This window comes from Nanorana parkeri, unplaced genomic scaffold, assembly GCF_000935625.1.
Source record: "Nanorana parkeri isolate BGI_ZX_2015 unplaced genomic scaffold, ASM93562v1 scaffold7, whole genome shotgun sequence".
NCBI lineage: Eukaryota > Metazoa > Chordata > Amphibia > Anura > Dicroglossidae > Nanorana > Nanorana parkeri.
Window position 1 is genome coordinate 3,623,507 of NW_017306275.1, and position 10,854 is coordinate 3,634,360.

A 10,854-nucleotide genomic window follows, 5' to 3' on the forward strand; every position below is an offset into this window, starting at 1 on the left:
GTGGCGGGGCTGGGCACACCCACCGTAGGGGCGCTGGGGGGGGGGGGGGGGGGGGGGAGTCAAGTGGCATATGTAAACATACAAATTGTCACCCAAAGCAGCCACAATCAACAGGAATGGGACAGTGTGATCTTTATTTTTATGGATGCGTTTACAAGTTGGATGAATTTTACTCAATTGTGACCATTGTGCACCTTCTAATCTATGTATATATTCCTGGCCAGTTTCAAGTCGGAAAATTCTAGTGATCAGATTGGAATTCTATTGCCGACAGTTACCCTGAGATAAGTATGGCTCTGTGGTTGTATTCAGTGTTAGTTGTTCATATACAGTATCTCACAGAATTGAGTACACCCCTCACATTTTTGTAAATATTTTATTATGTCATTTCATGTGACGACACTGAAGAAATGACACTTTGCTACAATGTAAAGTAGTGAGTGTACAGCTTGTATATCAGTGTACATGTGCTGTCCCCTCAAAATAACTCAATGCACAGCCATTAATGTCTAAATCGCTGGCAACAAAAGTGAGTACACCCCTAAGTGAAAATGTCCAAATTGGGCCCAAAGTGTCAATATTTTGTGTGGCCACCATTATTTTCCAGCACTGCCTATACACACGCATGTTAAATTTGCGGCAATGTATATGATCCTGTATTTTATCCTCACCACATGTTGTGAACACATTCTGATTTCTTTATGAAAATGTGTCATCACTATGTAACCTGCTATAATAACAATAAAAATTGATATGCTAAAAAAAAAAAAAGACACCCATGCAGACCAATTTGATGCAGTGTCCAACGTAGGGTCTGAGCACTGACATACTGACCCCCCACCCCTTCAACCTCTGCAGCAAATGCTGGCAGCACTCATACGTCAATCTTACAATGGGCTTTAGTAAGGCAGGGATAAGCCCTGTAGGTGAAGCACTGATTAAGAAGGATTAATCAAATACTTAAATATAGGAAGACAAGGGGAAACAAAAACCATTTGATCCCTTTAATCACCTGGGAAGGGCCCTGCCAAAACTCACAATGCGAATGAGAGAGGAATGACTCTACTGACAAATAAGGGCGGCAATCACAGAGGTAAATTCAGAGGTATAATAAAGCCAAAAACAATGTGGCCTATCTATATTGCTTAGGCCTTATCTAGCCAATGGACAAATGCAAAGTCTGCTGGTGGTGGGGCCCTTTAACCAGATATCCATCTGATGTCCTCAGAGATACAATCAATACTTTGTTTTAAAGTGCTCTTATTCTTTTATGAATCAACATTTTACCAGTACAAGCAGAGTATCAAGTTTGTACTTGGTGATTATATCGCTCATGGAGAGTTGTCCATACAGTAGGTACTTGTCAAAGACACTTGTCAGCTGGTCGATACTCTGGGGAGGTACAGAACTGTTAAGGTGGAAACATCAAAGTGACTGTTAGCAGAGGGAGTCAAGAACTGCCTCTGCTTCTGTTGTTAGAAACAAGATTCTTCTCGGACCTCATGTTGGGAATAACACTAGTAAGATAATAAAATTTCAATGCAGAAGGAAAATCTCAACTTGCATTACTTATATACATCTATCTTTACTAGGATACTGTATATTATAGGATATTACATTAAAACAAAATTCAAATATCAAAAACGAAACCAAAATAAAAAAAATGTCAGGCCGAAACTGAAAATGTTTTTATTTAAACTTTTTCACATTTTTAAAAATATTTTATTTTTATTTATTTATTTGCAATAAATATTTATTTTTTTACTTTATTTTTAGGGGCTTTGGGGAAATATTAGAGGTTCCTGTTTATTCATAACATGAGAAGATAGTGTGTTTACTATAACCACAACTATGAATGAACAGGAGGTGATGTAGATCACTTCCCATTCATTCATAATTGAGGATATAGTAACCATACTCTGTCCTTAATTATGTACAAACACTCAGCGATCACTGATTACTGAGTGTTTGCATTGGTTCTCCTTTGTGACAGCTGTCACAGGAGGCTGAGCGAGCGGTGCAGAGAGGAGAGCTCAGCCTCCTCTGACAGCGCGGCCTATCTCCACCCACACACCCCTCTGGCGGACTGTGACAGGAGGCTGAGCGGTGCAGGGAGGAGAGATGCAGGCTGCTCACACAGCGCTCGGCCGACTGTCACAGTTTCTCTTCTCCCCGCTGGGACACAGAGCAGTGCCCAGCGTGGAGGAGAGAATACACAGATGCAACGCTTTATCGGCCAGAAAATGGCACTTTCGGCATTATGCCAAAAGTGCCATTTTCGGACGATATGTTTCGGCAGCCGATATATCGGTGCATCCCTAATAATAAGTCATAAGATCATAAGTTAGGAAATGCATAGTCCACTCTTTTTGATAATCTTACAGCTTCTTTTTATAATATTGTTGTGTGATCTTAACCACCTGAGTACCAGCCTGTTTTAACCCCATCATTATCAGGCCATTCAGTGCTTCCTTAGTTGTGAATAGGCTTAATATTTGTTTGTAGATTGGTTCACAGTGATTACGAGATATTACATTGTGCAAATGACAGTGTTTGGGTCTTTTGCAGCATTACTGATAAACTGCGCACCAGTATATAGCATCTACCTCTCCACCATTGTTTTTATAGTATGGCGCTATTGAAGTGGTTAAGTAAGAAAAACAAGAGTTGGAAGGGCACTACGAAGAGAATGACAGGAATGGAAAATTTACTTCACTGATTTTCTTATGACAAAGGCTTTTAGTGCATAAACTATCTATGTCCAGAATATAATATGTAACCTATACATCCGTACTCATACTTATCCTGGTAAACACTTGCATTAACATAGAGCGGATTTGATCTTCTTATAAGCTTTGTTGCAAATGTTTCTAGGTAAAGAAATTTAATCTGTGTACAAATTGGATGCTTCTTCAATCTGTTACTACGGTAGTCAACTGCTTTTACTACTTGTATTCTTAATTGGATAAACTGAATGTACCTTATGTATATCTAGGACACAGCAAGTATTTAATGGCTGGCATAATGTCGGGAAGAAAGAAAGCTTTTCCATTAACATAATAAATAATTATTGCTTCCAGGGTTTTGTTGTGAGGATAATAAAATGTTAAAAAGCAAAGCACTTGAGTAGAAAGTAATTGCAGTGACAAGCACCGCACAGCCAGCTTCACAATACAACAAACCTTGCCTCAATGTCAGACCAATTTTCTACCCACATAAATGCTTCCTTGCATTATGGAAATGTGTTTCTCCTATCAGCAGAACAGAATCAAACTGGAGGCATTTAATTAATCTTGTCTGACATCTGATTTTAAACCTAGGTTAAAGGCAAGAAGCAGGTGGGTCTGTTTTTTTCCCCCTTGTGCATGACCACAGGCACATTTCTCCATTAATGTCAGTCTGCATCTTATGTGTCTCAGTTTTGCTGCCTTACACCAGTCATTAATGCATTGCCTGCTTGCATTCAATTCATATGCATCAGTTTTCTTGACTTGAGGGCTTGGCAAAAAAAAAAGTAATGAAACAGAAGTACAGACTATAATTTTAAATTACAAGCGTTTCACCTTGAACCTTTTTTGTTGCTAAAATGCTGAAGTAAGAGAAGTAATGATTTATGTTCTACTAGTACTTGGCATATTTGTAATAATGAGAGTACACAAAAGTTTTTTGAGAGCTGTTAAACATTGCGGGCATGGTTTACGCTGGTTAGGTGCATATATAGAGAGACAATTGGTTGAGAGGTGTGGGGAATTGGCTTACTTCTGCACAAAAAGACATAAAAAGACAAAACAAATAATCTTATTTAATACTCTTTGAAGGTTTTTAGAACTTCATATCATCTGAAATATAATTGTTTAGAATCTGAACATGATCCACTCAAAAACCCCTTAAAGTTATGGTTGGACATTGAAATTTTAAATTGCAAGTTCCCTTAGCCTAGGCATTGGCAACCAGTACAGCACCAAAAACAATTGGTGGTGATACAGTATGTGTGGCTAACCTTAAAAGTATTGCTGCACCATTTGAATCGACCATAATATGATATTATTAGACTGATATGCTAACTGATATATACTCTGCTTAGACTGGTGTACGTGGCACATGCCCTTGTTGGTACTTGTTGCCATTTCTCCATATGAAAGGAAACACTTGGTATCTGCTCTTTTTGAGATTTTCCAAAAAGCAGGAAAATTGCTAAACATGGTGAACATAACCAACTATAATGGTCAAAAACTTTTATCACTAACCCCCAAAGAAGCCCTATACAATTGGATAGTTGTCTGATCATTGCAAGAAATGTTTAAATTAGAAATCATGTTCAAGAATCAGACTGTGTTTGGCCAATTTGAATTACCTATGGAGCCCAGAGGCGAATTGTGCTGCCTAGAATGACTTTTTAAACCCCTGATATTTCACTGAAACCCCCCAACAGTAAAAAAAAAAGAAAATAATAATAACACACACACAACCCCCTTCCCACCAAACACACACACTCATGCACACATATTACTAGACACATTTTTATGCTATTTTGGATTTGCCCACCAGAGCATGCTGAGCATGTGCGCTGTTATCTTGGAGGCGGGGCACATGATGTCACATACCGCACAAGTCTATTGGGGGGGGGCACAATTTTCTGTTCTTGCCTCGGGTGCAAAAGGAGCTAGCTACGGCTCTGGAGCAACTGTAACAAGTGTGATTAAGAGCCCTGACTTTACTTTGACCCTCTTCATCGGAATGCTTTTTCTTGGTCAATGACTCAAAGTACTGATGCCAGAGACAGACACGTACCTTAATAATTTAATAAGTGCATGTTTCCTTTAAGAGTTGAGAACCAGAACCTGTAGAAACAGAATTGTTGACATATTTTGCTCTCACCATTGCCTATTTACATCTCCCTTCTACCATGTTCAAGAGGCTGCCACTATACAATCTCATTGTTCAATGTTTCTGTCATATCACTCATAGCCGGCAGAGTAGTACCACCAATGTGTCCCATAAAGGGGTTCCCTGAATGATTATGATCCACCGGTTTTTAGTGTCTCCAGTGTCCCACAGTAAATGCTTGACTGTGCACAAAACAGTCAATCACATACCACAGCTTTATACTCAGTGCACATTCGGAGTCTGACAGTGAAGCATGTACTGTTGTTTAACTTTGGAGACCCTGGACGGGATAATTTATGCACCCAGATCAGGACTTCAGAATGGTGCCCCTTCTGTACTGAAAAAGTTTGGGAAATCAAGGGAGCCACAGAGCAGGCGAATTTTCGACCAGTGAAATGTATAGTCACTGCTTAACATGCCTGAAGATAAATCCATATCTGCTTGGGAACAACAGAAGCAGAAGCTGGTTTGGTGAATCTGAATGGCAGTCTCATTGACCAATAGTGATGTGCAGGATGAATGAAGAGGCAGGCAAGCTTTAACATTAGGACAGCCCAGCAAGGTGTCTTGATAGTAAGGTTTGGAAAGATATGTACTGCCAACTGCATATTTCTGCACTCTATACATACACACTGAAGAAAAAAAGGGTAGCGTTCAAAACATTTTTTGGTTTTATTTGTGGTTAGCACATGGATTTGTGTACTGTGATACAAGATACAATTTTGACATCTTTTTATAAGTCATACAAATGTACATCTCATGAGACTATTTATGTCTAGATTCTTTATTTATTTTACATTAGGGAAAATCCAGCAAGAGAGGTGTGGCAGTATCACTAAACAATGTAATAGACATCATCGAAGACAGGGACCTAAACTTCAGTGATGAGATCCCATTGCTAAAATCTCTAATAGACATAAAAAAGCAACAGGTGATGAAAGACAATGATATCTGTCCAGAGCCATGGTATGGATTACTAATTAAAGCCAATTCTTTGGGGTTGATTTACTAACCTTATAAACACACCACGAACGTGTATACACCTCTGCAGTGTGTTCCCTCCCAGCATGATCTATGGGTGGAATCTAAACACCTTTGTAATGTGTACACACCCAGCAGGTGTGTTGTGCAAAGCCCTGAATGAATTCCAAGATGTTGTTGGGTAAATTAGCTCTATGTTGTGTTGCTTGCGTTGATGAATGCAAGGAATGTAAATGCATGAGCTAACCATTTTTGTCTAAACTGTGAAGCAGCATTATATATGCATCATGTGCATGATTTTTCCATATATGGGATTAGTGGAAATATGCTTTTAGAGACTTTTTGGTTGATAAATACGTTTTGCTGTGTGAAAATCACACACACCTGGTGTGTTTGTGTGTTTAGGTTAGTAAATCACCCCCTTTATGTCTGAATAACATCTTAAATGGTAACACTCTGGGGGTGATTTACTAACCTAAACACACGCACGCACCAGGTGTGTGTGATTTTCACACAGCAAAACGTATTTATCAACCAAAAAGTCTCTAAAAGCATATTTCCACTAATGCCATATATGGAAAAATCATGCACATGATGCATATATAATGCTGCTTCACAGTTTAGACAAAAATGGTTAGCTCATGCATTTACATTCCTTGCATTCATCAACGCAAGCAACACAACATAGAGCTAATTTACCCAACATCACCTTGGAATTCCTTCAGGGCTTTGCACAACACACCTGCTGGGTGTGTACACAATTGCAAATGTTTCTAGGTAAAGAAATTTAATCTGTGTACAAATTGGATGCTTCTTCAATCTGTTACTACGGTAGTCAACTGCTTTTACTACTTGTATTCTTAATTGGATAAACTGAATGTACCTTATGTATATCTAGGACACAGCAAGTATTTAATGGCTGGCATAATGTCGGGAAGAAAGAAAGCTTTTCCATTAACATAATAAATAATTATTGCTTCCAGGGTTTTGTTGTGAGGATAATAAAATGTTAAAAAGCAAAGCACTTGAGTAGAAAGTAATTGCAGTGACAAGCACCGCACAGCCAGCTTCACAATACAACAAACCTTGCCTCAATGTCAGACCAATTTTCTACCCACATAAATGCTTCCTTGCATTATGGAAATGTGTTTCTCCTATCAGCAGAACAGAATCAAACTGGAGGCATTTAATTAATCTTGTCTGACATCTGATTTTAAACCTAGGTTAAAGGCAAGAAGCAGGTGGGTCTGTTTTTTTCCCCCTTGTGCATGACCACAGGCACATTTCTCCATTAATGTCAGTCTGCATCTTATGTGTCTCAGTTTTGCTGCCTTACACCAGTCATTAATGCATTGCCTGCTTGCATTCAATTCATATGCATCAGTTTTCTTGACTTGAGGGCTTGGCAAAAAAAAAAGTAATGAAACAGAAGTACAGACTATAATTTTAAATTACAAGCGTTTCACCTTGAACCTTTTTTGTTGCTAAAATGCTGAAGTAAGAGAAGTAATGATTTATGTTCTACTAGTACTTGGCATATTTGTAATAATGAGAGTACACAAAAGTTTTTTGAGAGCTGTTAAACATTGCGGGCATGGTTTACGCTGGTTAGGTGCATATATAGAGAGACAATTGGTTGAGAGGTGTGGGGAATTGGCTTACTTCTGCACAAAAAGACATAAAAAGACAAAACAAATAATCTTATTTAATACTCTTTGAAGGTTTTTAGAACTTCATATCATCTGAAATATAATTGTTTAGAATCTGAACATGATCCACTCAAAAACCCCTTAAAGTTATGGTTGGACATTGAAATTTTAAATTGCAAGTTCCCTTAGCCTAGGCATTGGCAACCAGTACAGCACCAAAAACAATTGGTGGTGATACAGTATGTGTGGCTAACCTTAAAAGTATTGCTGCACCATTTGAATCGACCATAATATGATATTATTAGACTGATATGCTAACTGATATATACTCTGCTTAGACTGGTGTACGTGGCACATGCCCTTGTTGGTACTTGTTGCCATTTCTCCATATGAAAGGAAACACTTGGTATCTGCTCTTTTTGAGATTTTCCAAAAAGCAGGAAAATTGCTAAACATGGTGAACATAACCAACTATAATGGTCAAAAACTTTTATCACTAACCCCCAAAGAAGCCCTATACAATTGGATAGTTGTCTGATCATTGCAAGAAATGTTTAAATTAGAAATCATGTTCAAGAATCAGACTGTGTTTGGCCAATTTGAATTACCTATGGAGCCCAGAGGCGAATTGTGCTGCCTAGAATGACTTTTTAAACCCCTGATATTTCACTGAAACCCCCCAACAGTAAAAAAAAAAGAAAATAATAATAACACACACACAACCCCCTTCCCACCAAACACACACACTCATGCACACATATTACTAGACACATTTTTATGCTATTTTGGATTTGCCCACCAGAGCATGCTGAGCATGTGCGCTGTTATCTTGGAGGCGGGGCACATGATGTCACATACCGCACAAGTCTATTGGGGGGGGGCACAATTTTCTGTTCTTGCCTCGGGTGCAAAAGGAGCTAGCTACGGCTCTGGAGCAACTGTAACAAGTGTGATTAAGAGCCCTGACTTTACTTTGACCCTCTTCATCGGAATGCTTTTTCTTGGTCAATGACTCAAAGTACTGATGCCAGAGACAGACACGTACCTTAATAATTTAATAAGTGCATGTTTCCTTTAAGAGTTGAGAACCAGAACCTGTAGAAACAGAATTGTTGACATATTTTGCTCTCACCATTGCCTATTTACATCTCCCTTCTACCATGTTCAAGAGGCTGCCACTATACAATCTCATTGTTCAATGTTTCTGTCATATCACTCATAGCCGGCAGAGTAGTACCACCAATGTGTCCCATAAAGGGGTTCCCTGAATGATTATGATCCACCGGTTTTTAGTGTCTCCAGTGTCCCACAGTAAATGCTTGACTGTGCACAAAACAGTCAATCACATACCACAGCTTTATACTCAGTGCACATTCGGAGTCTGACAGTGAAGCATGTACTGTTGTTTAACTTTGGAGACCCTGGACGGGATAATTTATGCACCCAGATCAGGACTTCAGAATGGTGCCCCTTCTGTACTGAAAAAGTTTGGGAAATCAAGGGAGCCACAGAGCAGGCGAATTTTCGACCAGTGAAATGTATAGTCACTGCTTAACATGCCTGAAGATAAATCCATATCTGCTTGGGAACAACAGAAGCAGAAGCTGGTTTGGTGAATCTGAATGGCAGTCTCATTGACCAATAGTGATGTGCAGGATGAATGAAGAGGCAGGCAAGCTTTAACATTAGGACAGCCCAGCAAGGTGTCTTGATAGTAAGGTTTGGAAAGATATGTACTGCCAACTGCATATTTCTGCACTCTATACATACACACTGAAGAAAAAAAGGGTAGCGTTCAAAACATTTTTTGGTTTTATTTGTGGTTAGCACATGGATTTGTGTACTGTGATACAAGATACAATTTTGACATCTTTTTATAAGTCATACAAATGTACATCTCATGAGACTATTTATGTCTAGATTCTTTATTTATTTTACATTAGGGAAAATCCAGCAAGAGAGGTGTGGCAGTATCACTAAACAATGTAATAGACATCATCGAAGACAGGGACCTAAACTTCAGTGATGAGATCCCATTGCTAAAATCTCTAATAGACATAAAAAAGCAACAGGTGATGAAAGACAATGATATCTGTCCAGAGCCATGGTATGGATTACTAATTAAAGCCAATTCTTTGGGGTTGATTTACTAACCTTATAAACACACCACGAACGTGTATACACCTCTGCAGTGTGTTCCCTCCCAGCATGATCTATGGGTGGAATCTAAACACCTTTGTAATGTGTACACACCCAGCAGGTGTGTTGTGCAAAGCACTGAATGAATTCCAAGATGTTGTTGGGTAAATTAGCTCTATGTTGTGTTGCTTGCGTTGATGAATGCAAGGAATGTAAATGCATGAGCTAACCATTTTTGTCTAAACTGTGAAGCAGCATTATATATGCATCATGTGCATGATTTTTCCATATATGGCATTAGTGGAAATATGCTTTTAGAGACTTTTTGGTTGATAAATACGTTTTGCTGTGTGAAAATCACACACACCTGGTGTGTTTGTGTGTTTAGGTTAGTAAATCACCCCCTTTATGTCTGAATAACATCTTAAATGGTAACACTCTGGGGGTGATTTACTAACCTAAACACACGCACGCACCAGGTGTGTGTGATTTTCACACAGCAAAACGTATTTATCAACCAAAAAGTCTCTAAAAGCATATTTCCACTAATGCCATATATGGAAAAATCATGCACATGATGCATATATAATGCTGCTTCACAGTTTAGACAAAAATGGTTAGCTCATGCATTTACATTCCTGCATTCATCAACGCAAGCAACATAACATAGAGCTAATTTACACCACATTACCTTGCAATTCATTGCAGGGCTTTGCACAACACACCTGCTGGGTGTGTACACACTACAAAGGTGTTTCGATTCCTCCCATAGATCATGCTGGGAGGGAACACACTACAGAGGTGTATACACGTTCATGGTGTGTTTATAAGGTTAGTAAATCAACCCCTCTATATCATTTTGCAAGATTGTCAGGTTCAATGTACTAACTATAAATTTAATGCATTACAAATTGAGTAATTTTATTAGACAACCATTTCATTTCCTAATGCTAGAATCAGAGACCTGGAAATTGAAATGACCATGAAGAGACAGACTCATTTTCTAAGTATTCAAATTGAGTGTAAAATGTGTTGTGTCAGCAGTTAATGCTTGTGTTAGCTGCTTTAAAAGTTTTTTTTTCACAATTCACATTTTTACAGTAACCAAGATATCGTCCTTCGATATTGAACACATAGTCTACTGCTGTGACCAGTACGGCAAATATTTGGTGTAATGCAATATTTACATATGCAGTGT

At 38.6% G+C, this 10,854-nt stretch overlaps 1 protein-coding gene and 1 long non-coding RNA gene across 10 annotated transcripts in view; both read left to right on the plus strand.

Moving 5' to 3' along the window:
• Positions 1–10,854, plus strand: part of PTPRM (protein tyrosine phosphatase, receptor type M) — a 606,372-nt gene that overhangs the window by 36,310 nt on the left and 559,208 nt on the right. The gene's annotated exons all lie outside the window — the stretch shown is intronic.
• Positions 785–10,854, plus strand: part of LOC108784856 — a 19,907-nt gene continuing 9,837 nt past the window's right edge. Inside the window, exons 1-2 of the long non-coding RNA XR_001941095.1 lie at positions 785–902; positions 4,295–4,298. This is a non-coding gene — a long non-coding RNA (uncharacterized LOC108784856). The remainder of the gene's footprint in view (positions 903–4,294; positions 4,299–10,854) is intronic.